At 50.5% G+C, this 27863-nt stretch overlaps 1 long non-coding RNA gene across 4 annotated transcripts; it reads left to right on the top strand.

Moving 5' to 3' along the window:
* The first annotated feature begins 969 nt into the window (after positions 1 to 969).
* Positions 970 to 27863, top strand: LOC130156397 (uncharacterized). 4 transcript variants are annotated; one of them, XR_008824412.1, is made up of 5 exons: positions 970 to 1630; positions 1728 to 2237; positions 21118 to 21190; positions 21613 to 21748; positions 22654 to 27863. It is a non-coding gene; the product is annotated as an uncharacterized LOC130156397 (long non-coding RNA). The 4 variants fall into 4 exon arrangements; XR_008824413.1 differs by having other exon boundaries at positions 1711 to 2237; XR_008824411.1 differs by having other exon boundaries at positions 971 to 2023; positions 2133 to 2237.

Here is a 27863-nt window from a genome sequence, read left to right as displayed (position 1 = left end):
CTGTGGCGAGCCCCTGTCCTCTGCCCTGTCCTCCCAGACAGGGCTGGCTTGTCACCGTGCTGCCCCCGAGCCTCGGGGGACGGGGTGCTTCACCCAGCGCCGCAGCTCCTGGGGTCTCCCCAGGCTCCCAGCCCCATCGTGGGCTGCCCCGTGCCTCCAGCGCCATGGCCAGGCTCTGCTGGGCAGCAGTTTAACCTGTGGATGGTGCATACAAAAGTCTCTCCTGATTTTCCGGAGGTGCTTCCCAGCCTGTTGGGAGCAGGGCAGATGGGATGGGATGCAGCGGGACTCAGGTCACTGGTCTGTTCCCAGCTCAGCTTTGGGGTTCCTGGATCTGTCTCAGCTCCTTGAGAGCAGTGGGACTTGTTCAGGTAGAGAAGGAGCATTTGGGGCACAGGGGGGAGAAACTGATTTTTCCCTTTTGTGAGAAAAAAGTAAATCCTCAGTGCTGGTGTGAAATGGCATAGAAAAGGAGTTGTCTGGGTTACAGGGACAGAAATACCAATTACATTAAAATGGGGTAAAATCAGGAAGGCTTTACCAGGGCCACGCGCTAACAAAACTTGCAGCTACAGGCTGTGTATGAAAGGGCTTGATTTGAATCCACAGAAACATTTTGGCTATAATAATCCTGCAGTATGCAGGCAAAACTCCTGTGGGGTCCAGTGAGAGCCTTGCTCGGGGCCTGGAGGATTTACCTCATCGGTCTTTTGAAAACGTTGAAGAGTTTAAAGCCACCAGCTGACTTAGCCGGGGGAAAATGATGTGTGGCAGCAATGCCGATGCCTGTGTGTCACGGCGAGAGCCAGCACACAGCATCCCTGCAGAGGCACCAAGCTTTTCTTTTTGTCCTTTCCCATTCACGGTACAGCGAGAGGAAAGGGATGAAAGCAAGAACCTATAAAGTTTCTCTCGCTACATTCTGTCAGCTCTTTTTTTTTTTTTTTTCCCTCCTTTATTTCCTTTGCACTTGGCTGGGCTGTAAAGTCCTCTCTGTTCCCGGCTGCCCTCTGCCCTCGGTGCTCAGCAAAGATGCCAAATGGCCAGCGCGGGGTCACTGGCGGAGCATTCCCGGGACGTGCTGCGCTTTGTTAGTGGTGACCCTGCCACGTGGCCCTCCCCGCAGGCCGTGCTGCTCGCTGTGTCTGCACGGGCACCGGAGCGACGTGGGAGGCGAAGCTTTTCTGCAGTGCTGGGTACCGAAGTGTCCCCAGTGTGACTGTGCTGTGCTAAGGAGACAACAAGCCGGACCAGCACCTTGAGGGTCTGGGCTCCCAAAGCATTGCAGGGGGATACAGGCACACGGGGGCTTTTGGATACCAGTTAGTGCTGCAAAAAGTGGTCACTGGGGACAACAAGCGGTTGTCGCTACCCTTGTTCTGGGTCGGTGGGAGGTGGCAGGCTTTGATTTTGTGCCGCTCTCTGCTGGGACTGTTTGACCCTGGGGCTGCCACAGCATGGAGCTGCCCCTGCCCCTGGCTGCGCTGTGGGATATGCCCTGGGCACCACGCTGACAGCAAGATGGAAACTTGGAAAAAAAAAATTTGCTAACCTATTTCTGTTTCCTGGCTGCTGCAATTATTTTTGGGCCCCATCGCGTTCCCGCATGACCTGAGTTTTACCACTCGAGGTAATTAGATTGATGAAAACCCTTCTGCAAAAGGTTGTTTAAACCCAAAATTAAGTGGAATGAGAACTGTTGAAGAACAGCAATCTCTGATTTTCAGGATCTCCACTTTCCAATGCGTGATGGGAAGAAGAGCCGGCCCCTGTGTGCTGTGACCCTGCGGGTGCAATGGGCTCCTCACCAAAGCGTGTCTCTGCTTAGAAAATGGCACCTTTGGGAAAGCTGGAGGCAAAAGGGCATCCTGATGTGTGAGGAGCCTCCGGGGACTTGTTGGAAAATCAGTTATGAGAAGCACGCACCAGGCAGCTCAAAACACTGGGGCAGGACCAGCTGCCGAGGAAGATGTGCCTTCTGCCACACATGCCAGCAGCTTCAAGGGAAGGATGGGAAAGAATGGTGACTGTTGATAAAAGGGGAATTCTTCATGTGCTCAGACAACACTTGGGCTATGTCCTGAAGGATAAACCTCAGTAACTCCTATGGCATTTTTTCTCTTGTGTTTCAGGTGGCCGTGGCTTTTCTTGCCATCAATCTGAACATCCGATCAGCGCAAGCCCTGCACCACTGAAACCTCAGAGACAATTTGCAGCAGCAAAACCAGAGGTTAATGGTATGTTATGGGAAAGTGGTCAGTTTTAAATTCACTGCTGTCTGATCTTGCTCTATATCCTCTTGTCTTTGTGCTGCTGCAAATAACCAGCCACTGGCTGCTCATTGCAACAGAGTCTGGCTTTCACCTGATTATTAACTTTTTTTTTTGATCTATTTTGGGGTTCTTTTCACTTCCTGGTAATTGATGCTGGGTTGCTGGGGGAAAACCATCTGTGTGACTGGGGAGATTTAGAGTCAGTAACAGAAGGGATGTTATCAGAGTCTGGTACTTTAGAAGGCTATGGTAATCCAAAGCTGATTACAGCTGGGCTGGTGCAGCGGGAAATTTGGGACATATTGGACACCGACACTTTCCAGCAGCATCAAGCAGCATGGGGCCGTCTGTGCGTGTCGGGGCCAGGAGGGCTCTCTGTGCATGCACAGAGTGAGACAGTGACCCTTTTCCTTTGAGATCATGGCTGCTGGTCTCAGCCAAAAGAGGTGGGGGGAAAAAAAGCTAGGAAAAAAAAAAAGACAAGGAGGTGGAAAGCACTGGACTTGCTCGCTGGGCTGTGGTGGGTACGTGGCCGTAAGGGTGAACATGTCCCCAGCAAGCGCTCGTGCTCCCCTGCCATAGCACAGTCCCTGTCCAGGGCTGCTCCCCATGGGCACAGGTCAGTGCCATGCAGCCTTCCCAAGTGTCTGGATTTATGTCCTTGGGCTTGGCCACACTTTTGTGTTGCCCCCGATGAGTAATACAGCCTGTGCAAATCAAGCACATAAATTCCAGGTGTCAGAGGGAGCGATGATGTATCCCCACTGGGGCAGAGAGACGTCTCGCTTCTGTCGTGCTTTATTAACAAATATTAGGCATTTATTCAGTTCCATAAATAAATGCCAAGGGGAGTTGCATTGGTGCTGTCCTCGGCAGAAGGGTTTGGGTCAGCACTGGGGCCACTGGACAGAAGTGGGCTGTGACTGTGGGATGCTTTTTGTCCGTGGGGAAACCATTCACGCACGAAGCAATGCGCTGTGCCCAGCCCCATGCTGTGGTCCAACCATGCGAGGATGCTGTAGCCCAGTTTGACCATGGCAAACAGGATGAACCCAGTGCAGAGATGGGAAAGTTTCCCTCGGGTGCTCGCTGGGCACTTTTCTCCCCCGCAGGAGCCTTTTTGAGTGCTCCGTGCTGGCTGCTGCATCTGCACGGGGGAGATCGTGCAACACGTGAACCTTTGCGGGAGATTACAAGCTCTGCAAATTGCAGTGTGGCTCCTTCCCTTTATGCTGGGAGGGATCGGCACGGTGCCAAGGGGGGCTGTAGCAGAGGACAGCTAATCAGTGCTGCTGGTGCTTTTGTGAGCAGACAAGGGCTTGCAGCGTGCACGTGCTGCCCCGTGTCACTGCCACGACGCGGGGGTGTATCGCGGGAAAGGCAGTGATGGGGCCAGCGTACAAGTGGGTTGTAAAAGACAGCAAAGACCCCTGAGACACTCCTATCCCAGCCTGCGCTCATCTAGCTGTTGTTTGGGGTGTTTATTTTTTTTAATCTGGATTTGGCTCCCATTCAAACCCCCATGTGACGGGGTGCGCCCCCGCTCAGCGCTGGCTGCGGCACCCGGCTTTGGCAGCTCTGTAGGATGGCACGCGAGGCCATGCTCAGGCTGCCCTGGATCAAACCACTATTGATTGCCACTTTGATTCCCGCTGCTTTATTTACTTGCTCAGTAATAATTTGCTTAATAAAACCCTGCTATGGTAATTACTGAGTCCCCACACCTTTTGATTTCCAATTGCATTCCCAGGCCCAAAGCCACCAGAGTTTCTGCATTTCCCCTGAAGAACAGTCTAGGGTTTCTATCGTGTAATTTGGGGTTGTATGGGCTGACCCATTGCTACTTCATTGATAGGTACCAGTAGCAGGTGCTATCTTGGGATGCCTGGGTGGTTTGAAGAGCCCATTGGCATTGGTGTGTGCAGGGAGACCTTGTCCTGGGAAACATTTGCATGCAAACCCCAGAGGTAGAAAAGTGGCAGCAATTCCCGGTGACGCTAATACCCCAACTGGGAGCATGGGCATAAAACCTCAGCAAAACCCATGATGCCCTCATGTGCCTGTGTGGGCACAGGTCTTAGCCCACTGCTTGTGTAAACACCACTTGATTTATGCAGCAATGTTCCACGTGAGGAAGGCATCATCCTTCTCATTAGTGCAGCACCCAGCACGGTGGGGCCCTGGCTGTGGGCAAGCTGGCAAAGGAAATGTGAAATAATATTAATAAAAGGAAGCAGAAGTGGAGCTTGCCAGATGCAGCCACGCTGGGGGTTGTCAGGAAATGACAACACTGCGTGCAGGCTCTGTGCAAGATTAGAAAGTGTTTGGAAATTGTCCCCCTGAGTCTTTAACCAGGAATGGACAGTATGCAAATACAGTTAGTTAATCATTGCAAAATAGGGCAGGGTTTCCAGGGATGGAAGGCAATTTTATTCTTTCATTATGCAGGCTACTTGCTCTTAAATATGTTGAAGATAAATTTGTATATTTTTTTTAATATAAAAAAAAGCAGCAAACAAAAGTGAATGCAAAGGTTTGTACCACAGAGATGCTTTCGGGGACCCTCACTGCTCCTGGGGGGATGGAGGCAGGGGCCATGGGGCTGTGCTGGAGGCTCCTCTGGGCTTGGTGATGGCGCAGGGTTTGTTCCCAGTTTTGGAGCTGGTGTCACCCTTCCCAGCTGCAGCTGGGTTTCGTGCCAGCTTTGTCCCAGCCTTGGCTATAAACCCCAGGGGTGGCTGTAGCCATCTCGGGGGTGATTGCCAGGCTGGGGGAGCTGGTTTGGTCCCATGGGCAGACTTGTCACACTGAAATAAGGGCACCAGCCATAAAGGTGTGCGAGCACAAGACAGGAGCTGATGGTGTCCACTGGGCAGGGTGGCACAGCCTGGACCCCACCAACGGGAGAGATGTGGTATTTGCTAGTCTCTCATTTTCTCATTTGGTATTTTTCCTGAACTTTCTATCAGTGAAAAAAAAAAACAACCACCAGCTCCTGTTTAGCCGTTTCAGTCTAATTTGGGATGAAAACGAAATGCTGAAATATTCCTCTGGCCTGAGGCGGTGTTTAGCCAGCTCTATTAATACAGCTGCATGCATATTAATAGCCGGGCTGCTGGTGAGTGGGGAGGGCGTTCAGCTACGCCTGGATCCCGCGCTGGTGGTGTGGGGCCGTGGGTGCCCGTGCCAGGCAGGGATGAGGGGTGCGATGCTGCCAGGCTGTGGCGTGCCTCCCTGCCTGCTCGGCCCTTGGGGCAGCGGCCAGCAGGGCTGGTGGCTCCGCATCGCTGGGGCAAGACACAGCATCCCCTCTGGGGTGTCGGTCCCTGAGGTGCCGGTGCCACACGGCCTCCGGGCACTGGGTGAACCCCGGGCTGTGGGTGCTTTGGGTGCTTTTGGCTGGTTTGCAGCCTCTAGATGGCACTGACCCAACGCGCATGGCTCGGGAGCAGGACAGCTTCTGAATTATATCTTTTTCACTCCCTTGGGTTATTTTTGTTTTAGAATTCTGTAATAATGGATGTTCAGTTTCGGCACCGAGGTGCTGATTACAGAAATAATCGATGCCATTGAGAGAAAAGAGCCTGTCTGTGCCAGGTTCTTCCCTGCTTTCCTCCTGCGGGAGCCATGGCTGGGGTCCCTGGCCCCCAGGGGAGAGCTGAGAGGGGACACCAGGGCAGAAGGGATGCTCAGCCCCATGGGCTGGGGGAAAATGTTCTCCTGGATGCCTTCTTCCTTCTCTCCATCCCTGTCACACCGGTGTGAAATGCCCTGTATAAGAAGGCAGCAGCACAGTGCACACCCTGGCAGGGTCCTTGGCTTCAAGAGAAGCCCTGTTCTGCTCTCAGTTATTCCTAGTAACAGCTTTGCTCTCTAAATCCCATTTTGTGCTTATTTCTACATCCCTTGAGTCAGGCAGCAAGAATCTGCCTTAAACCCTGGAGCGATGTGAGATCTGTGGAGCTCAGGGATGCACCATGGACCAAAGGCGTGAGGAGAGGGAAAATTCCCAGTCCTGCTTGGCCAGCTACGGAGGATAAAATGCTCCAGTTTGGGTGGGAATGTGGTGCATAATGGTGCCTGGTCCCTGAGCAGCCCCATCCTGTTTCCGCCCTGAGGCATCCATGCCCCCAGCATCCTCCTCCTCCCCTGCAGGGATGGGGATGCGCTTTTCCCACCATGGGGTTAAACGCTGGGGAAGACTTTACAAGGAGACCCAGAGGTGTGGGGTGCTACAGGGACTTTAACCACTGGCAGCTATCAGAAAGGAGGGTCACAGCTGCAAAGACTGGAGGGTGGTGGGGGGTCACCACGGGCCCCTCTGTAGAGCAGGAGGGTCTTGGTCCCTTGCAGCCTCCCTCCCCTGTGGGACTGAACGCTGCTTCAGCCAGGGGGATTACTTATCTGATGGAAGATAAAGCCCCCAAGGTCACCCTGGCTGAAAGGCTGCTTACACTCCCTCCCAGGAAATAATCAGAACATTTTTGATAACGTTTTGCCTGACCTTGTGGATAAAAATGTGCGGAGAGGCAGAGTGGGGATGGGGCTGCTCAGGGCCGGAATGTGGCAATGGAGCATCTCTCCAGAGTGTCTGTCTGGGATCCTGTGGGGGTAAAGAAGGGTTAATGGCCTGTCCCACAATATGCCTTTGTAGGTATTTGAAGACCGGTGTGATTTCCTACTATGTTTGCTGGGCAGCTTGAAGGAGTGTATTTTATATCTATATATTTGTCTGTATGAGTACATATTTGTTCATATTTCTTAATATTTTGCCATAAGCTGCCTAAAGGACAGTGTGGCATTATTTAAGCTTTATTTAAAGGACAAGTCAGGGGAGATTTCTGGGAAATTTGGGCTATTCCCCACGCAGCGAGGGAGGAGAATAGTTAATTCCCTCCTTTCCAGCACAAATTAGCAAATGTGTGTTGCCTGAGCAGGAGGGAATAAGTTTGGTTGGGAAACTTGTATAATGTAGGAAGCAGGTCTTCTCCCAGAGACAGCCATCCTCGCTGCCCTGATTTCTTGGAGGTGCCTGTGTCACTACATCTGGGTCCCTTGCTGGGATGTACCCCTGAAGCAGCTTCCCAAAATGCCTGGGAAAAAGCAAATTTAAACCTGTGGCCACGCTTGTAGTTGGTGTTGTGTTGGGAGGGCTCCCCAGAGAGAGAAGCAGTAGTGGGTGCTTAAAAAATGAGTAGAGGAGGGTTAAAAACTACGTGTGGCTTGCAAGGTGCCTTTGCCCTTTCCTGTAAGAGGGAAAGAAGAGGACGGGCACCTTCTGGTCTCCCCTGCTGCCTCCTGCCAGCACTGCAGTAAGGATGGGCAGAGCTGGGGCGAGGGGGGCCCTGGCTGCTCCTGTGGGAGGGGGGCTGGGGCTGGGGTGGCAGTGGGGAGCACTGATTGAGGTTAAATCCCCACTTAGGAATGGGTTGCTACCAATCCCATGGTGTCCTGAAGGGGAAGATCTGTGCAAGTTATGTGAAAGCCTCTTGGTTTTAAACCCCATCCCGTGCACTTTGGGAAGGTCTGATGGGATTTTAGCTCTTGGAACTGGCGTTATTGCTTCCAGCGAGGAAGAGTCACTGAAATGCACATTTTCAAAGAGATTTTGGGAAGGGTCATAATGTCATTGAAAGAAAGATGAATGTTTGGTTTGGATGAGGGCTCATAAATTGGCTGGGGGATGGGTGCTTCTACTGGGAAATACGGATGTGGGTAAGACATTCGCACAATCTTCTATTTGCAGAGTTATCAAAGCTTCCAGAAATGTTGCTTTTAGGACTTGCAGTATGTATTTAACTCTTCCTTCAGCAAACGTTTCTGGCTTTTGTTCTTATTTGCTAAATAGTTGGCATGCTTGGGAAGCTCGAAGAAAAGGGGTGGACTTGCTGCATGTCCTGTTGCTCAGGTCCCCGTTCTGGTCCTGGTAAGACCCTGTTTGCTCTCCTGACTTCCAGCTCTGATTTTTTTTCAAGGTTTTTCTTGTCCCTGAAGAAAACACATGGACGTAAGGTTTCAGGAGAAAAAAACCCTCAGATTTTCTTTTTTTATTGCCCCTGTCATAAACGGTGAGTGTCCTCTGTGTGGTCCCACCACCCCCTTGACACGGCAGCAGCTGCTTGGTTACTTGCAGGACAGAGTGTGAGAATTAGCTTTAAATACCGGTTGGAAGCAACCCGGGATCTATGGTTAACTCATAATTCTGCACAACCAAGGGTTCAGGGAAACAGCAGAAGCAATGGGGTTCTCCAAGCTGCCCAAACAGTGGGCAGTTTTGGGGCAGGATGGCAATGGCAAGGCTTTGCATTCCTACACGTCCCTGGGGAGGAGGGAGCAAGGTCTAGTGCCCTGGACTCACACAGAGAAAATAAATCCTCTAGCCACAGGGAGATAAAGATGAGGAAAATCAATCCAGAGAATTTATAATGAATAGTAAATAAGCTAACATGGGCTAGCTGTCTACGTAGGTATACAGCTTCATCAAGAGGTGCTGGTGACATCCTGATAATGGCTTGCATTTAATAACAGGATTTAACACCCCCGTAAAGGGAGCAGGCAGTCATCTGTTGTCAGGACTGTGAGGTAGTTTTCTTGTATTACACTTTCACAAATTGCTTGTGAAATAAGGGCAGGCAGTGGTGGAGTGGGACGCCGTCCCTTCCTGCTCCCTGGCTGCCACGGATGTGCGGAGGGCAAGTGGCTTCGCCTGGCTGTGGCAGGTGTTGGGGGCCAAAATCCCTCTCTGACCTCGTGGTGGGGCATTGCCCTGACCCAAAAGCAATGTGTTGGATGGTGTGGCTGGGGCTCCGGGGCAGGCTCTGGCCGTGAAGCAGAGCCTCGCTGGGGCTGCGCTGTGCACCCTCGAGGTGACGGTGCTGCTCTCGTGGGGATGCTCTCGGACGCGTTCCCAGGCTGCACAGCCACAGACCCCTGCCCAGCCGGAGCGGTGCTGGCTGGGCGCTCAGCTCGGCAGCACAGCCCATCTCCCGTGATTCCAGGTTTCCCACCGCATGGCAGCCCCGCCGTGCCCCAGGATGCTATTGCAGATGGCTCTGCTTCCCTGGAAACTCTGCATGCTCTGGATGTGCAGACATCCTCTGGAGCCCGGTGGCAGGCGGGCTGTCAGTGGGGGGGCACAGCTCGCACCCCCTCCCCAAATCCCGGCTCAGCAGCCGGCAGGCTCCCGGGGCAGAGGGGAGGAGAGCTGCATGGCAAGGCTGTTCACAGGCTGTATCAAAGGGTCTGTTGATATCATGGTAACCACAGGGGTGAAACTTGATTAGCTGGGGTTGTGATCAATAATTAATGATGGTTATTTATTATTTGTTAAGTGCCGACACTGTGTTCGCTTCCAGATCCCCCAGTGGATGTATAGCCTTCTTCGGCGTCCCTGAGTTGTATTTTTATACTGCTTGTAGGTCACAAAAGATTTCACAGAAAGAATATTTTAAAGAAGTGTGATACTTTGTACAGAGAGAACAGAAACATCCCACTGCTGTAAAATTTGCTGTAACTAGGGAGAAAATTTCTCTTCTTTTTCCTAGTAGTTTGATTTCAGGACAGCTCTTGGACAGTTCAGGATGGCATAATCCATGGGTCAGAAGTCGGTAAAGGAGTAGTGCAAGTTCATTTCTGCAGCTTCCTTGCTTCACATGAAGCCGGAGCTGTGCTGAGTGCATCAGAGCAAAGAGAAGTGAGATGTAATGCAGCTGGATTTTAAAAAGATTTGAATAATTTAGTTGGCTGGGTCACAGGCAGAACGTGCTACTTGTGGTACCTCTGAAGTTGTGTTAATGCCTGAGGGCTGCGATTCACCCCGGGGCAGGAGGTGGGGGAAGGTCCTTGGCTTTCCTTTGGCTGTGCAGAGGGATACTGGTACGTGTGGTCCCTACTGGCAGCCTGCAGTGGGTGTGGGTGGGGGGAGAGGTGCCACCGAGGGGGGTTCAGCTCTCAGGAGAGAGAGGTCTGTGCCTTCAGTGTGACTCTGTACAATGGCAAGGGATTAAAAAAAAAGAGGGCAACAAGATGGGGCAGAGAGACCAGGTGGTGGTGACAGCAGGACAAAATACTTAATGGTTCAGGAACTGAAGTAGATGCAATAATTTGCATGCCCACCTGAAAACCCAGCTGCCTCTGGGCACCCTGCACTGGTGGGAACAGCTTATGGTGGGCAGGGAGGGAGCGGCTCTGGGTGCCCCTCACGAAAGCGACCTCCACCACGCCCAGCACCATCACCTCCCTCCTCAAGCATCGGGGGAAACCCATGCTGGGGAAGAAGCAAATCAGCTGGGATTTGCCATTCAGGACTTTATAGACCCCTTCCTAGAGGTACCCTTTAGGCACCTAGACTAAGGACCCCCTTTAGAGACCCCTTCCCAGAGATCCCTCAGCTGCCCTGGGGGATGACAGCTTGCTGGTAGCAGAAGAGACAGGGAAGTGCCTGTGGGGACTGGGGACCTGGGGACCTCACCAGTGGAGCTTCCATCCTCTACTTGAATGTACTGGCTCATGTTTTATTTTAATGAACTTAGCAGCCTTTTAAAGCTAATTATATTTCTCGCTCTATTACTCCAAGAGATTACAGAACCTCTACTAATTTCTGACCTAGATGTAACTCCAGCCAAATGCCCCCAGCAAAGCAAGGCCCGTGCCCCCCAGTGCCCACGGGAGCTCCCTGCATGATGTGCAGGGCAGGGGGTGCCCCCGCAGAGCCCGGCAGCCCTCGCTGCCATGTGTATATATGGGTTATCTGGGTTAGAACCTGCCACCCATGCTCCCCGGAGCACTGCCCAGGCTCGCTGCCACCGTCCCCTCGTAGCAGCCCGTCTGCTCTGTAGCTGCCTCGTAAATCCCTCCCGTCCCTCGTGCCCCCGTTAATGCTGCTGTGCTTTAGCTCTTGTCCTTTCACTCTGGGCTTCACAGTGTTGGCATAAAGTGGCGGGCGCTCAAGTATGGATGGTGCCTGATGGATGTAGCCACGTGGCTTTGGAACAGATGAGCGTTTTGTGTCGGTGATATTTGTTGCTCTCTGATGGCAACAAATCAAAATTTTAAGCAAACTAGATACTATATGGCCCTATGGTTATCTTGCTGGTCCTGGTGACTTGGACAAATCACTTCAGCTTTGTGTTTGTGTGGTTTTGTTTCTTGTTGGTTTTGTTGTTGTTGTGTTTTTTTTTTTGTTGTTTTTGTTTTTTTTTTTGAGAGAGAAACCCTTGTTACCATCCTGTCCCAGCCTTGTGTCGCATGGAGTGGCGGAGTTAATCTCCTCTTGCTATAGAGAGAGAAGATGGGATGTAAGGAGCTTTATTTGGTATGGAAACACTCTCCAGTTAATCCCTGTTTAGATGCAACAAGAAAGAGCATGAAGGGTTAATGAACCCTCCCCAGAGAGATTAGTCTGGAATTTTTAAGGCTTCTTTAGTCTTGCAACATTTATTGAAGGTTCTTTTTTTGTTTTATCGTTGTAATGCTCCATTCAAAGAAATCCCTTCTGGAGAATTCTTTCAATTTGGTCTCCAGCACAGAAATAAACTGGCTTATCTGAGATCTTTTAATATCATATTCGGTGCTTTTAATAAATGTGAATTTCATCAGTGCCTTTTTTTCTTTTTCTTTTTTTTTTCTTTTTTTTTTTTAACTGGCAAGATAATTTAATATTAACACATCACACCTTATCACCCAATAACACTTAGTCCCTGTAATCTTATGACAGGCTAATTTCTGTAGCAACATCCCCTGTGTCAAATCTGCTCCATTCCATTACTACCCCAGCTGCTCATGAAGCCTAAGTTGGTAATGAATATTCTGGCTCCTAAGCTTTTTATCTAAGGATTATGAAATGAATTTGGAGTTTAGCTTGAGGGAGTTACAGCTTCATTTTGCCTAGTGCAGTGCGTTCGTATCGTTGGAATAAATCGTAGGGGTTTTTTATGCTAAAAATGTAAGATGGAGAGCCAAAAATATATATATGTGCAAAATCCCCTGGATGGGCTGGGGTATTAAGTGCAGGATTTGAGAAAAAGGGTTAATTGAAAAGAAAGATGGGGAGATGGGGAGAAGCCGATGCCTGGCTCCTGGGGAGAGCGGCGGGGTTGGTGCTCTCGCACTTTGCAGGGTCTCTCCCATGGGCAGTGTTGATGGGGATGAGGTGGCGGTTTGAGCTGGGGGAAGGAGAGCGTTGGTCTTCGCTCTTTTAGGTGGGTCATGTGCCAAGGCAGCCATGGTGGGGACTGCGTCCTGTCCCCATTGCACGGTGTGTCGTGCTTCTCCCTCCTGCCATTCTTGACTGCGATGCTAACAGCTTTCACTTAATTTAATATGTGCAGCTCAGAAGGCTGAAGATGAGGTGAGCTCATTTGGCATAATTATTGGATGTGTCAGGAATGTGAAATCCGAGGCAGCGTAACTGTCCTGGAGCCATCACACCTCCGACAGCCTGTCGGCTGTTGATGCTGCAAGGATGGGAAATGCACCTGCTTCCTCAAGCAGAAAATAGACTGTTAAAAAAAATCAGTGAAGGCTAAACCGCTATCGTGTTTTTTATGTTTAGCATATGCTCCCCATCCCTGCTCCACTGCCCCTTCCGCGCAGCTCCTCACTCGGCTCCCGCAGGCCCCTTGCCGTGGTGCCGGGGTGGGTGATGCCACCCGGGGCGGGTCGCGGCGATGGGGGGCTGTGAAACGGGGGCAAGCTGCAATGGGAGCTGCAGCTCTGATCACACGCTCGTGGAGGAGATGTTGGTGCTCTTGCTGATGCGCAAAACTCTTCCTGGGGTGGGAGAGAGGGTAAAGCAATGTGCCACACCTAGGCTGTGTGCTCGAGTCAGGGACTGGGGCATCCTGGGCTGTCCCCATCCCCTCCTGCCTGTCATGGGCAGCTGAAAGCCAGTTGTTCCAGGGAATCTGCAGCTACTGCTCCATAGCTATTGTACAAAGCTGCTAAAATGTGGCTGTTGCGAGCAAAGGTGGGTGCCTGTTTCATTTTTGTCTGATTTCTACCTGGGTCACTTTGCTACTCCCCACTTTCTCTTCTGAAAATCCCACCCTCTCAGTGAATCTCCCATCCCTGCCTCCCCGGCACATACTCTGGTGTGGTCAGACAAGTCCCTAGCCCAAGGCCTGAGGGGGACAGCTTTGGTGGGCTCAGTGGTGCCTTTTCAAAGCTTCAGAGCAGACTTTTCCAACATCTCTCTGCCGGAGATGCCACCAAAAAGGAAATAAGTAGGCAGCCTTGGGATGCCCATGTCAGACAGCAGTGGGTTTCGGCAGGAGGCAATGGGGGGGGGTGCCTACCCCAGTTACACTGGGGAAGCGGGAGGGTGTTACCTGGCTCAGTCCTGCCCATCCACACTGCAGTGCCAAAACTCACCCTCTGCCAGCCTCTCCCTTCCTCAATGAATGCCGAATAATAAATTTGACGAAAAATAATTACCTTGCCATAAATTGGGTATTAGCATATGAATTAGAGTTTAACATATGAAAGGGCTTTTGATGCCGCATAACATTAATATAGAAAATGACCGTAACAGAATAACAAATTACACTTTAAAAGTCAGCTCCATTGAGCCTGGCTGGCATCGCGACAGTGGCACAAGGATGCCTGAGCTGGCGGGAGGGGGAGGCTGGGAACGCGGGGCATCACTGCTGCCCCCCTGGAGCAGGCTGGCCCCAGTATTCGGTGCTGCACTGTGCCAGCCTCGAGCTTCGGGGCTGCCTTTGCCCTGTTATGGTGGAGCTAGAGGCAATTTGTGCAGGTAATCCCCTCCCATTTATTTTCTGGCACTTGCTTCTCATTTATTTGGGCAAGTGGTGGTTTATTTTTGGTCCATGACTTTTGTCCAGGGTGATCTTTTTTTACCTGGGGCTTTTTTCCGCTGGAGTTTTAAATATCCTGGCCAGGCTGGCTTTCAGCTGCATCATATCCAGGACTGAGAGGACTTAAGACAGCTGTTGAGGCGTGTTGTGATACTGTTAAAAACAACCTGTGGAAATAAATTATTATTCACAAGCAAAAAGTTTTCTAGGACAGAGTTCAGCTGGTAAAGGCAGGCCAATTATTTTCTGAGGGGATGCGGGGTCAGGGGGAGAATACCAAGCTCTTACTAGAATATGAGAAGTATGAATGCAATTAAACGCGGTTTGGGCAACAGCAGCTCAGTGAGCTGCCACTCATGGTGCTGAGCTGCCACGTGGGCTCTGTGCGTGCTCTTGGACCAACCCAGCTGCAAAAAACAAGGTCTTGGCTTAAGTTGCCTTCCCTAAAGTTTAAAGTCAATACATTTTCCCTTGTATTTGGAGCAAGAGAAATCAACTGACGAAGAGCAGCCCACTGAAATGCCACAATGTGTTTGCATGCCGTCAGGCATCCCACCCAATGCAGAAGGTCTCGGAAAATATGAGTTGGAAAGCTTGAAGATTCTTTTTCCAGTCAAATAACCGGAAAAACGCCACAGCACAGCTCTGCAGGGAGGAGCGCAGGGTGGTGGTAGGCAGCAGCACCTCTGAGCTACACATTCCCTACGGGCAGTTTTGCTTTGCCACCAGAACAGTGTCTGTACGGTGGGGAGGACCATGGCTTGTGTGGTTTCTGTAGGAGAGCAGGAGGTTGTCTAGCCAGCAGCGTACAGCCACACTTTAGAGGTAGAAATTGGAGATACTGGTATTTTCCTGCACCTCTGGCAGAAGAGCAGGGCTGGTTCTGTGCCCTGCACACAGTGGGGGGCCGTGAGGCTGGATGTGGTGCTGGTGCTTTCACCCTGACTTGTGAACTGGTGGTGCAGCTGCGGGAATCACAGGCGAGCAGTGCCGGTCTGGGCTGCGTGTCCGTGATGAAATCCTGCGGGTGGCTTGGGGCAGCGTGGGCAGCAAGAGCTGCCACTAACAGGCAGGAGAGGCAAAGCCGGGGAGGGTTGCAGGGGTCTTGGAGAGCAGGACTAGGGTTCGAAGCGGTGGGGGAGTTAGCTGCATCTGCAGATGCATGGCTAGCGGTTTTTCTCCCCCGACCGCCACTTTTCTCCAGAGCCAGACAGTGCTTGAGTCGATGCTGTGCTCCCAGTCTCAGGGAGTGAGAGATCTTGTAGAACAGCATCATGTGGGTGGGGGCGCATGGTAGAGAGGGGACTGCAAAGCCCCCAGACCCAACCTTTTGCCTTCAAAACTTTGCTTCCTTGCTGTAATCCTGCAATGTGTGATTGAGCTCTCCACTGCCTTTGGTTCTGTTCCAGATTCCTCAAGAAGCCCCCAAGATGTTTACCATTTCCAGGGAAATCCCTGCATTTCTTAATCCCTGCAAGGTTCTCTGCCACACTGTCACCTCCCGTGCAGATGTCAATCCCTTTCCAGCACTGGGAACTCTGTCTTTGCAATGTGCAGAGCCCTCCACGCTGGCCTGGGTCCGGTCCCGATCACGAGAAGTGCATGGCTGTCCATCTTCTGTCTCTGGTTTGGTTTTTTGTCTTTTTTCTTTTTTGTCTGTGAGCAGACAACACTCAGGTTGTACGTATGCCTAAGATAGTAACAAGATTATACCTTCCCAGCTGCTGTCCATAAATGCTCTTGCCATGAGTGCCAATTAAAATAAATGCAGATTATTGGGAATTTAAAGGACAAATAGATCACTTTTTGTCTAAATATCAGCCTGGATGCTGGGGCCATTAAGGCGTTTTGCATTAGTGCCTGCATTTATGACCTGTATCAGTTCCTTTTAGCAGGGAAAGAGCATCAGCCTTGTTACAGGAGCAGGCAGGCAATCATGGTCCAGGGTTTTTTCTGGGCTGGCTGCTGCAGCCAAGGGGGACTGAGGGATTTTGCTGCCCTGAGCAGTGAGCTTGCTTTGGATGGAAGGGCAGAGAGGGCTGCCTGCTCTGATGGCTCAGCAAGCAAACACTAATCTAAAGAGCTTGCTCTAAATTCACAGCCAGGCAGAGCAAGTCAAATAGAGACAACCACGCTCTGCCCTGAGGGTTAACTACTTGCTGCTGAAATACTAATTGCAGTGAATTGTGTCCCTCGATTATAGCAAAGAGGGTTTGCTTCCTGCGAGGGTGCAGGGGGAGGGAGGGAGAAGCCCTGATCCTCTCAAAGGAGCTTTCTGCTAATCAGCTGAGAGGTGGGAGGGTTTGGGAGACTGATAATGAGAGGTGAGCATCCTTCACCAGCCTGTAACTGGTATGTCCCTGGTCATCCAAAGCACCCCTTTGCCTTGGGTGCTCATGGGTCCCTAGCTGGCCCAGGCTGCCTGCTGTCAGGGTGGGCTGAGGTGTCCATGGCCATCGCAGGCGGCTTCTCCTGGGGTCTTGTGTAACCGCCTTGGCCACGTTGCCTGTGGTGAAAATCACCATCACTTGGGGTCACTTGGTGCCTTTTTGAGGGTCTGGATTTCCAGTGAGACCCTGTGTCCTGCCGGAGCTGTGGTAGCATCATCCAATGGGCTGGGTTCAAACTTCCCTTTCCTTCCTTCAGGCAACTATTTTAATTAATACTGTGATATTACTAATAAAAAGAGGGATTTCACACTCTCACCAGCTTTGGGAATCTATTGTTCAGGCTGTTTACCTCCCTTTTTTGTTCTGAGGAATGATTAATTGTCTCCTTGGACAAGGTTGTCCTCTAAATTATACTAAATTGGTAGTAATTTATGTAATATTTCTCACTTCATACAGTAGCAATCTGCTGTTTACAGATCCTTCTGCCAGACACTGCTTTTGGGGATGCTCAGCTCTGTGGCTGAGCAGTCCTGGAGGATGAGAGCCACCCCCAAACCACAGCTCTGCACCCCAAGGTGGTTGGGATCCCAGGACCTGGCCTTTGCTGTCCCCTTGTTGTTCTCCAGTGTGTTTGGCTCCCTGGCACGTCTTGGGGAGCTTCTATTTCTGGCATCTCTATTTTATTGGCAAGGAAGAAGGAGCAGGTATCTCTTATACGTTTTCTTTTTCCTGCCTGCCTCTGCCCTATTTTCCTAAACTCAGAAGTTACCCGTAGCAGAGTTACAAGGCACTGCGTAAGCGCTGCATCTCTGAGATACCTCCTGTACTGCCTGGTTTAAATACTGCAGCAATTAATTTTTTCAGACTTTTTAACCAACCTTCTGGTTCACTTATTTCATGGATGTGTTGGGTGAAAGATTAAAAAAAATGGTAAATTAAAACATAACAAAATTTTTGTCCGAAGAAGAGCAATGAAGCTGGTGAAGGGTCTGGAGCCCAAGTCCTATGAGGAGCAGCTGAGGCACCTGGGGGGGCTCAGCCTGGAGAGGAGAGGGCTCAGGGGGTACCTTATTGCTCTCTATGACCACCTGAAAGGGGCTTGGGGCGGGGGTGGGTGTGTGTGTCAGTCTCTGCTCCCAGGTAACAAGCGACAGGACCAGAGGAAACAGCTTCCAGTTGCTCCAGGGGAGGCTTAGACTGGATCCGAGGAAAAACTTCTTCACCAAAAGGGTGGCCAAGCACTGGCACAGGCTGCCCAGGGAGGTGGTGGAGCCCCCATCCCTGGAGGTGTTTGAAAGATGTGTAGCTGTGGCACTCAGGGACATGGGTTAGTGGTGGGCTTGGCAGTGCTGGGTTAACTGCTGAACTTGATGATCTTAAAGGTCTTTTCCAACCCGAAAGATTCTGTGATTCTATAGAACTTTATAGAACTATGGTTCTATAAAGCATCACCTAGAATTCTCTAGCCCAGTCTCCCACTTGAAGAAGGACTGTCACCACTACTACCACATCTGGGCAGATGTTGCTCTGTGTGGCCAAATCCTGGAAACCTCCAAGGGTAGAGACATCACCGGCTCTGGTGACCCGTCCCAGAGCTACACCAGTCTCCCACAGGACCTTTTTTCCCTAGATTTTAGCCCGACATTATATTTTATATATCGATATTTACTGTCTGCCACTACAGTGAAGAATCATCTTTGAAACTGCCCTCTGGGCAGCTGTAGGCAGCTATCAGGAGCAAGAAGCCCCGTGCATGGTACATCCATGTGGGAGGGAGAGCCCAGGAATTGTGCAGCCTGTGCTGTGCCGGGGGACAGGGACAAGGTCTCGCCCTTGACCACCCCAGCAGGTTTCTCTCACTAGGAATGAGCAGTAGAACCTTGAAGCAGTGTGGGCCTTCAGCACTGACATGGGCCTTTTTCCTGCTGGCCATTTGTCTTTTTTGCAGTTCTCAGCTGAAGTTTCAAGTTATTATAGTAATTTTATCCCAGCTTTATGTCTCCTCTCTGAAAACAAAAGAAAACACTCTTTTATTTTTCACCTCTTCAGGTGGAAGTTTTAGTTCCATCTTCTTGTTAAAAGATAATGAAAATTTTCATGTCCTTGTTCAGTCTGTTCAGTTTGGGGGATGACAGTCTTTTTGTTATTATAATGCCAGCATTTTATTTTTAGTCCGAGTTTGTTTCTTTTTTCTTGCCAGTAAGTATTGAAGCTGGGTATTCTGGTATGGAAGAATTCAGAATATATTTTTTCTTGATTAGCTACAGGGGCATATCTCTAAGCAAAAATCTTTCCATTTGGGAAAATGGGACCAGTGCAGGTGAGCTGGAGAAAATACTAGGGTGACAGCTAAATTTTTCCATAGCAGTCCTGCTCACTCTTAAAAGTTCTGATCTTAAACCTGGGATTCACAGACCATCACACTCATCAGCTATAAACCTTCGCAGTGTGAGGAAAGAGCGTTGGCTGTGTTGCAGACAGCCTTCCTAGCAGAGGCCAGTAGCATTTTGGCATGTGTTTTTACAGGAACACCTACACAATCCCCCCAGGGGCTTAAGTTAGGCTTAGAGCAGAAGAAAAAAGATATTTTCTGCCTTTTTTCACTTTTTTTTGTTTGGCCAAACACTCCCTCTGGAGGATAAGGGATATTCTCTCTCCTTTGCTGCTTTGCTGTTAGGGGTTTTGTCTTCAGTTCAGACTTACTCATCTAAATGGACAGGGTATGTGTTTTTGACCAAATACAGGTGTTAGATTAAACCAGTGTTGCAATTAAAAAAAATATCTTTATTCTCTGCAAGAATTTTCAATACTCTGCAGTTATGTATCTCGTGAGCATTGCAGCACCTTGTGTTCAAGGGACACAACTAAGCATGTGAACTGTCGGACTTGTCTGTCCACGCAGGAGTTTCCCGGAAACCTCCTCATCTGATGGCAGAGGGGTTGTTTGTGTTTCCTGGTCCTCCCTGGGCTGGGCAGGGACTCCTGGCTGAGTGATGGAGTTGTGCTGACCATGTCAGCCATGCAGGTGTGGTTGGGTGGCAAGATGGTAAAGCTGGCTGGAGTTTGAGAGTAATGCTGAAACCCTGGGTTTTGTGATCACCACCTCTTGCCTCCTTTTGAAGTTACAGGTCATCTGCAAGACCTAACATGTGACAAGTACCAGTGCCCCAGGGTTCTGGAGCCACTGGCTAGCAACACAGCCTTTTCCTAATACACCCTTACCCTGTCCCATGCCATCAAACCTCAATACCTTCCCTCCTCTCCAGCCCACTAGGGATTTATTCCCCTTTTTAAGCACACAGAAATGGTGCAGAGAAGGAGCTTTGCCATGAGCCTTTGGATGATGAAGGCGTCGGGGCTCCATGTGCTGTAGGCACCAGCTCACCCTTGTTGAGGAGATGCTGGCGAAGCGGGGGTGCCCCATTGCTGCAGATGGCAGCCCGCCCCCCCGAGGTGATCTCCAGCTTAGGCTCCAGGATGAAGCTGCTCTGCTATTTCTTTTTTTCCTTTTATTTCTTTTTTCCTTGTCATTGGAGGCATTTCTGCATTTGGGGAGTGTCACAGGCCTTCTGGCTCTGTCACTTCAAAGCTTGTCGCCCTTAATGGTATTTCTCTCCAGCCAGTTCCCACCCGCTTCTCCCACTGCAGTGCACCCCCCCTCCCTCCTGCACCCGCCGCCTTAATTCTTTATGGACAAAAGCTGACTTTAGCACAAGTTTCCTTTGATCAAAGGGAGCCTTATCCAGTCCCAGAGACAAGTGCATCCCAGGGAGATGGCAGAAATTAGGTCAGCTCTGTGGTGCTCGGCATCGGGCAGACGGGGCTGCCTCCCGCCTCCCCTGCCCGTGGGGGGCTGCCGGCCACCCTGCTCCTGCCTGTGGGGAGCCCTGGGTGCAAGCCTCTACTTGCAGGCAGTTGGGGTCCCCCCCAGCCCGGGGGAGCAGCCTGTCTTTGACCCAGCAGCCTCCTGCATCCTCCAGTGCTGAGCACAGCCAGCAGCTCATTCCCTCTTATCTCAGGGTGACCCGAGCCATCTTGGGGCAAATATCTTCATTCAGGGGGGCACTGGTCTCTGCGATGCTGTCAGGATGGGGTTCATCAGGCTGTCAGCAATGAGCATGCTGGGCTTTAGGAGTTTTTTTAAAAACTGAATGAATCCCCTTGCCACTCATGGCAGCAAAGCCCAAGCCCCTTTACCAGCTATGCCACTATAACGGTTATCTACAAGGTGGGACCAAATCTCACTGGGTGTGGGATGCAAAACGCACCACTACTGGGAAAAGACTTCCATCTTTGAGGTGACTGGTTGCCTTTTTGGGTGCCTGGTAGCCTGGGTGCCCAGAAAGCCAGCAGGCAGTGGGGAGGGATGGGGGATGGGACCCGCAACTCAGCTCAGTTTGAAGGACAGGATTAGCCCCAGCCCCACAGCAGCATTCAGCTCAGCCCCCTGACCTTTTGTACAGCTCATTAACAACAAATGCTGGAGAGAAGGAGGGCAGAGCCATTACAGAGCAATTTATATGTAAATGCCTAAAGTACCAAATAAAAGCAAGCCTACTGGCATTCATTAGAAAAAAAACATTATTGAATTTTCTTGTGTGTGTCTGTGTTTGTTTTTTTTCTTTTCATCTTGGCAAGACAAAGCACTCTGTCAAACCACCTATTTGGCTTCTCGATTCTCCAGTTGCATCCTTGCTGCATCCAGGCACAGGTAAGGGCCAGGTTTTCCCCTGCCCAGATGGGGTGGGGGGTGAGACAGGGAGGCTCTGGGATCCCCCACAACCCCTGGAGAAGGACATTCCACATCTGCTGCCCGCCTGGATCACCAGGGCTGTGGTGCAGACCTCCCTTCCCCTTGGAAAGACAATCCAGAGCCTCCATCCTGGAGGGATTTCTAACCAAAGTGAGTTTACCTTCAGCTAAAACGTGAATTTTCTCTGCTGTGAGGTTTTAGCTCTCAGCTAAGGGCTGCTTCTGCCAGCAGCAATAGAAACAAGGTAAAACACATGTATAAATTCTTAATCAAACTGTTATCTATAATGGCCTCAAGTAGTACAGCTGGTGGCACTGCTGCTGGAGGGGGTGTGCTGCTGTCTTTGCATATTTGAAGAACAAGTGGATTTTCCTTCCCAGCGCTGTATTGTCTCTTGTCAAGCTGAGACCACGCACAGGTGAATTTGGTGGTCCCAGGGTGCAGCTGAAGGCCTGGGGAATCACCTGCTTGTGTTGCAAGCCTGGATGCAGTTTGATTTGAGGCAGAAAAGCTCAGGTAAGACTTCTGTTTCTGGATTGGAATGCAAAGTGGAAGAGCTGCCTACACCTCTAAGCAGGTCTTTTTACACCAGCAACCATGTCAAAATCCCAGATCCTTCTCCTGCCCCCGCATCCTTCCATCCTGGCTCCTTTGCAAAGCTGCCGGAGTCTGTGAAAACCTTCTCTGCATCAGCTCTGCACCCATCGGCAGCAACCAGAGCTGTTTTCATGGGCATACGAGCCAGCAGCAGAGGCCCAGGGAGGCTTGGTGGCCTCCCACTCGCTGGTTTGGAGCAGGCTGGCTGTGCAGCCCTGCCCGTGCATCTCCCAGGCTGCCTTAAGCGTGGTACCTGGTTTCTGTTGGTTGGTGTTGTGGGGTAACTGCAACATCACCCTATGCTTGGCATTCTGGGTGACCTTATGCAAATGAATGTAAATACAACAAGACCTACCCCATTGACATACCGATGGGATCGGCTGCTGTGTCAGGTGTTAACTCAAACCAATTTCTATCACACTTCTCGACACAGTGTCTGGAGATTTCCAAGATAGACTTTCAGCAGCTGTGCAAGGGAAAGCTATTCAAATGGGAGAGAGGGAAAAATGGAAAATAATCAATATTACAACATCACTATCAAATATGTAGGAGCCCATGTTCTGGAAAAGATGTGTTCGTTATCTCTCAGACCATTATGGCTGTATCAAACACAAGAGCTCATGTAGGGATGCTTGTGCCCATGGCCAGCAGCACAGCACATACCCAAAGCAGGTGCAATGAGCTAATGTGTCTTTGGCCTTAGCCTTCCCTCTCCTCCAAACAGCCATTTTACAGGGTTTTTTTGTAGTTTATATCGTACTTAGAATTAATTCTCAGCCTTGTGATGGGACAAAGAAATATTCGCCTTTTCTTCTCTGCATTAGTGAGGAGCCGAACTGTTGGCAGCTCCCGCAGAGGATGGGTTTGCAATGAGCACATCTCGCCACACAGGTTTTGTCGGCTGCAGCTGCGTGGCCAACCTTGGCCAAACTTTCGGCTGTGTCTGATGCCACCAGCATGGTGACACCTGGCATCGCTGTCACAGCAAACCCTCGCTGGAGCTCCACTTTTGAGCCTGTGCTCTAGTCTGCAGGCAGCTGAGCGTGCTGAGAGCTGCAGCAAAGCAGAATCACCACCAGGAGCTTCAGTTTGCTTACAGAGATCTCCATCTGTGGGGAAAAGTAGTGATGGGTAAGTTAAAAAAGGTTAAAAATTGCTGTCCAGGTGTGCAGAGCCAGGAGGTCTCGCTGGAGCAGGTAAGGAGGGTGCTATGGCCCCAGCGTGAGCAGGAGTCAGAGCAGTGCACAGACCTGGCATGTTAATGAGCAATTTAACAAGGAGCCACCTCGGCTGGCAGCTGTTGGCTGCCTGAAGGGACAGAAAAACCTCACCCTGGTGGTTGTATCATGCGTTTTGCTGCTTCCCTGTGTGCTTTGGGACCTCCACAGGGGAGCAGAGGAATGTCTGCCAGCTCTAGCAGGAATTGCTCTAGATACTTGGCTGTCTCTTTGTTTATCCAAACTGTCTAGCTGGGTGGGCTGGGGCCCTAATCAGTAGTTCATGATTGGACTAATGGAGAAAAAGACCCAGCTGGCAGATTTCCCAGTGAGTTGGGCAGCCTATTCCTTGTGTATCTGCGCTGACCCTCAGAAATCAACTGAAACAAAATCACAAGAGCTCAAAGAATCTGTCTCAGAGATGGTGTTCAGGGTAAAAGACTAAAATAATGTTGCTTAATCATGACATGCAAGAAGTCAATAAAGAATAACACAGCATAGTTCTGACGTGGTGAATTCATACCTGACTGCCAGGCTCCACTTTTATTATGTCCATAATAAGACGGTGCTGCCACTGTTTTTTGTGGCCATTAGTCCAGGGGAAGCGTTGCCTCATCCCTGCTGGACACGTGCTTTCTGGTCCTATAACCCTGGCTGCACAGAGTATTCATTTAAGCGGAGGGACTGCTCGCACCCTGCTGCCTGCTCCTGTTGGCTCCAGAGGCATGCAGTGACCTCCTGCAGCATCGTCCCCTCCATCATCCCACCGGTGCAGGAGGGTTGAGGTCTGGCAGGACTCCCAGGGCCCCCCAGTTCCCAGGAGACAATAGGAGAGGACAAGCCCCCAGGATGTACTTTCCACAGCCCATGGCCAGGAATTCTGAAGCAGGTCTTGTCTCTTGTGTGGTACCTCCTGGGGCAGAACAATTAATCAATCCCCAGCTGCTATTTGCCTGGGAATTAGCTGTTTCCTGAGGATTAACCTAATTGTCTAATTATTTGTTATATCACCTCTCCTCCCGCTTCTCATTCATTGTTTTATTTGTAAAATATCTTTAGTCTCTTTTATTTGAAAGCATTCAGGAGACTTGTTTTGGGTTTGGTGGTTTGTTTGGGTTTTTTTGCATACATTTCTTTTCTGAAGAGTCCTTGCTGATACAAACATCTCCTCAGCCTCCCTGGGAGCAAGGACTGGGGGGTCTGGCCTTTAGAGTGTGAAATTTCCCCCCCTGCCCACAGGGAAGTCCTCTAATCTGCTTTTGTTCTTGTGTTCACCCTGTCTGACTGGCTCCTGAGACAGTATTACACTGCAAAAGGGATGTGTGTCTAGAGAACATGCTCTAGACAACTCCTTGACAGGAGTTTTAGGGTTAGGGCATAAATGTGATTTTGCTCCTTCAGTAGGTGTTTAACTACTTGAGTTTGTCCTTGCCCCTAAAGAATCCACCTGCATTAGCAGAATCTGCTCTTGCCTCCCAGAAGCAATTGCCTGTTGACACCTTGGTCTTTGTTCACAAGGCACAAATGGTCACCCCCCAGAAAAGCAAACAAAACGAGGAGATCACCCACAGAGCAGCCTGTGTGACTGGGAGCGGGGATGTTTGGAAGTGCAGGGATGGATTCTCCATCCCCCATTCCAGCTGCCTTTGCAGAGGAACTTAGAGGCCCTTTAAAAGAAGTAGCCGAATTACTGACTCCTCTACAGGACCCTCACACCCTGGGCCTTACTAGCTGGTGTAAGATCCAGCCAGTTAACTTCAGCCAGCTCTTACCAGCTGGTGTAAGCTCCAGCTGGTTTTTACATCCTTCACCTGCGGTGATGTGCGGACAGCTGGTCTAAATTGTGATCTGGGGCTGAAATACTCCTGGTTGTGTCCAGAGTTAAAAGAGAGTTAAAATATGCTTTCTTTGGTGCAAAAGGAGTGCTCGCTCTTTTCTCTCCACTTGGGTATTGGAGCTAGAAGCCAATGTCGGGGGGGGGACAGTCTGGCAAAGCTGCCACCGTCACTCAGGCAGAGAGCGGCTGAATCGCTGCAGATAATGGTCCTCTATTGATTTTGACTTGTTTTTACAATCATTTGAGAATTTTCACTAAGCAGAATGAGAAAATCTTCTGATCCCCCAGAGGGTTCTCTTGTTCCTCTCATTCTCTCAAGGAAATAACAACAACAAATAAACAAAAAAAAAACAAAGCAGAAAAATTAAGCCCGTGAGTAAACCGTAAATAATGGGGTAGAGCTGGCTGAGAGTGCTTTGATGTTCAAATGCATCAGTTACTTGATTCGGTTCTTTTCCTTATAATTTTCCTGTATGCACTTTCCCAACTTTTCATAGGCAGGATTTCAGTAAGAGGCACGGCTCCACGACAGTTCGTGGGCATTCCCAGCCCTGCACGGAGGAGCACGAGCTGGGCTGGGCATGGGGGTTTTGTTTCTTGGCTGGGTGCTTATGTCCAGAGGCTTTTGGGGATCTGCTTTGGGGGTCATTCCTCTGGGTCAAGTCTGTCTGATAAAGTCTTTGCGATGTTTTGATGAGTTCCCAAAATGTGTGTGTGTGTGTGTGTGTGTGCATTGGCTCACTGTGTATGTCTGTGCTGGACCTGGGTGTCAGGACCGCTGGAGGCTGGAGTTTGTGCCCATGGGGCGGTTGTCTCTGGGGCTTCTTGCAGATTGGAGGTGACCCTGACAAGTTTCCCGTGGCAGGGAGAAGGGGTGCGCACGTGTGTGTGCACCGTGCATGCTTGGGGACTGGGGTCTGCACATCTCATCCGAGCGCAGCGTTTGTAATAGAAGCCAACTCCAAGTGCTAGCAGCGCCGTTCTGCTGCTCAGAGGTGTTTGTTGGCTCATGCAACTGAAAAGATTATGACATTCAAAAGAAATAATTTATAAACAGCAGATGTTTCATAAACTATGATTAAAAACCCCCAACAACCACAACACCAGCCCACCCAGTATGTGCTTGTACCTCAACTTGGAAAAAAGTATCTAGATAGAACAGCTGCTGAGAGCACCAAGGGAGGTCGGCTCCGGAGCAGCGCTGAGATACACATGATGCCGAATGCCTAATAAGAAATCTTGAAGTGATACAAAAAGGGCATCTGAGGGAAATTAAACTCATACATTTTTTATAAGAAATGGGGGGAAGAATGATATGAAGTGGGGAAATGTAAAGTGGGGAATGGGGAAGGAAGAGGGAAAAACAATGATGAGGGTGCAGCAGAGCTGAGCCACACTGTTAAACGCTTTGACAGCGAGCTGTGAGCGAAGCTGGAGTGCAGCTGGCAGGCGGCGATGTGACCCTGTGCCCTGCCTTCCTGAGCCTGGCTGGGGTGAGAGCAGGACTGCTGCTGGGGACATGCGTCCTGACCAGGGAAAGAGACAGCAGGGGCTGACACTGCTGTGTACCTCTTCCCAGAAAGCCTTTTTGATACAACTGTAAAAAATTCATTTCAACATCAAAGCGCATTTTAATTTGGGCTTTCAGTTTGATTGATTTCATTTCTTCTGTGTCTGCTAAATAACGACACATGCATTTTCAGAAAATGCCCTTCTGATACTCTCTTAACTGCTTGGGTTTGGACTGTAATCAGCCCTCCTCCTCCTTCTCCTCTCGGTCCCTGCAGCCCCTGCCCAGGCGGTGGCTGCAGCCAGGAGAAGGTGGACATCTCCCTCCTTCTTGTGCTCCTGCCAGGCTGGGCAGCTGGGGCAGAGAATTTGTCTGGGGTGCAGAGCTGCTGGCTGAAAGCCTCCCTCCAGCTGTGGCCACATCTGCCACGTACCCCATGGACCGACTGCAGGTCATTGCATCTCGCTCCACTCCTGCCACCCTACCAGTGCCTACCACTCTGCAGCTGTATCCTGGTAGGAGCAGCTCCTTCCTTACAGCCTTTCCTCCACGAATCCACAGATCTGTATTTCTCCAATTGTAGTCCCTTTCACCTACAATCAGAAGACTTCTCCCACAGCCCCAGCCTTTAGTGGCCATCAGCCTCCCTGGTATGATTACATAGGTCTCTCTAAAGCATCACAGGGATGTAACTCATCTGAAGGACCCAGTCAGTTCTTTCCCAGCTGGCTATTAATTATTGTGTTTGCCCAAGAAATCCCTTGGCAGAGATCCACATCTCTTGACCAGCTTTTAGCAACCTCCGGAATAGCCTCCAGTGATGTAGTTTCCCACTCACCTCCATGCATGCTTATCTGTTCACCATCTGAGTAAAGATTTGGATGAAGCAGATGAATATCTGGTATTACCGGCCAAAAACTGCTGAGCAATGCAAAATAAATGGGGAGTATAGAAACATGGAGTGAAGGAGGAGGTCTCAGGAAGCATCTGGCCAGCCCCTCCTCAGGGAGGCTGGATCACGTAGCCCTGGCTGGCAGGAATCTGTGCCCACCGTGCAAGGGAGCTGACACAATTTGGTAGGTGCCAGCCCAGAAACCTTAGCTGGGATCTCCATCTCTCGCTGGCTAAAGATGGAGCTTTCATGGCTCCAGTGTTTGTGATTGCCACGTTCATGCCCTCCACATTGCACTGACTGCCAGAGGAGACAGGTCACAGCACAGTGACCGGGTACCTGGCACATTAAATCTGGAATTCCAGTTTGGGCATCCTGGAAGAAGGAGGCCATGTTCTGGTTTAATAATAGCTTGGTCTCCCCGGAGACCATCACATGTAGACAAGCTTCAAAAAAGGCTCATAAAGGACCTTAGAAATCCCCCTGATTTTCAGTCCCCCTCCTCTTCACACATCCCAGGTCCATCACGGTTGAGTTTCTTAGGCAGAGCAGGCTGTGCATTTGCAGGTGGTTTATTT

The sequence above is a fragment of the Falco biarmicus genome, chromosome 10, assembly GCF_023638135.1.
Source record: "Falco biarmicus isolate bFalBia1 chromosome 10, bFalBia1.pri, whole genome shotgun sequence".
NCBI lineage: Eukaryota > Metazoa > Chordata > Aves > Falconiformes > Falconidae > Falco > Falco biarmicus.
The sequence above is the reverse complement of the archived record's forward strand: the minus strand, read 5'-3'. Positions and strand labels throughout refer to the sequence as shown.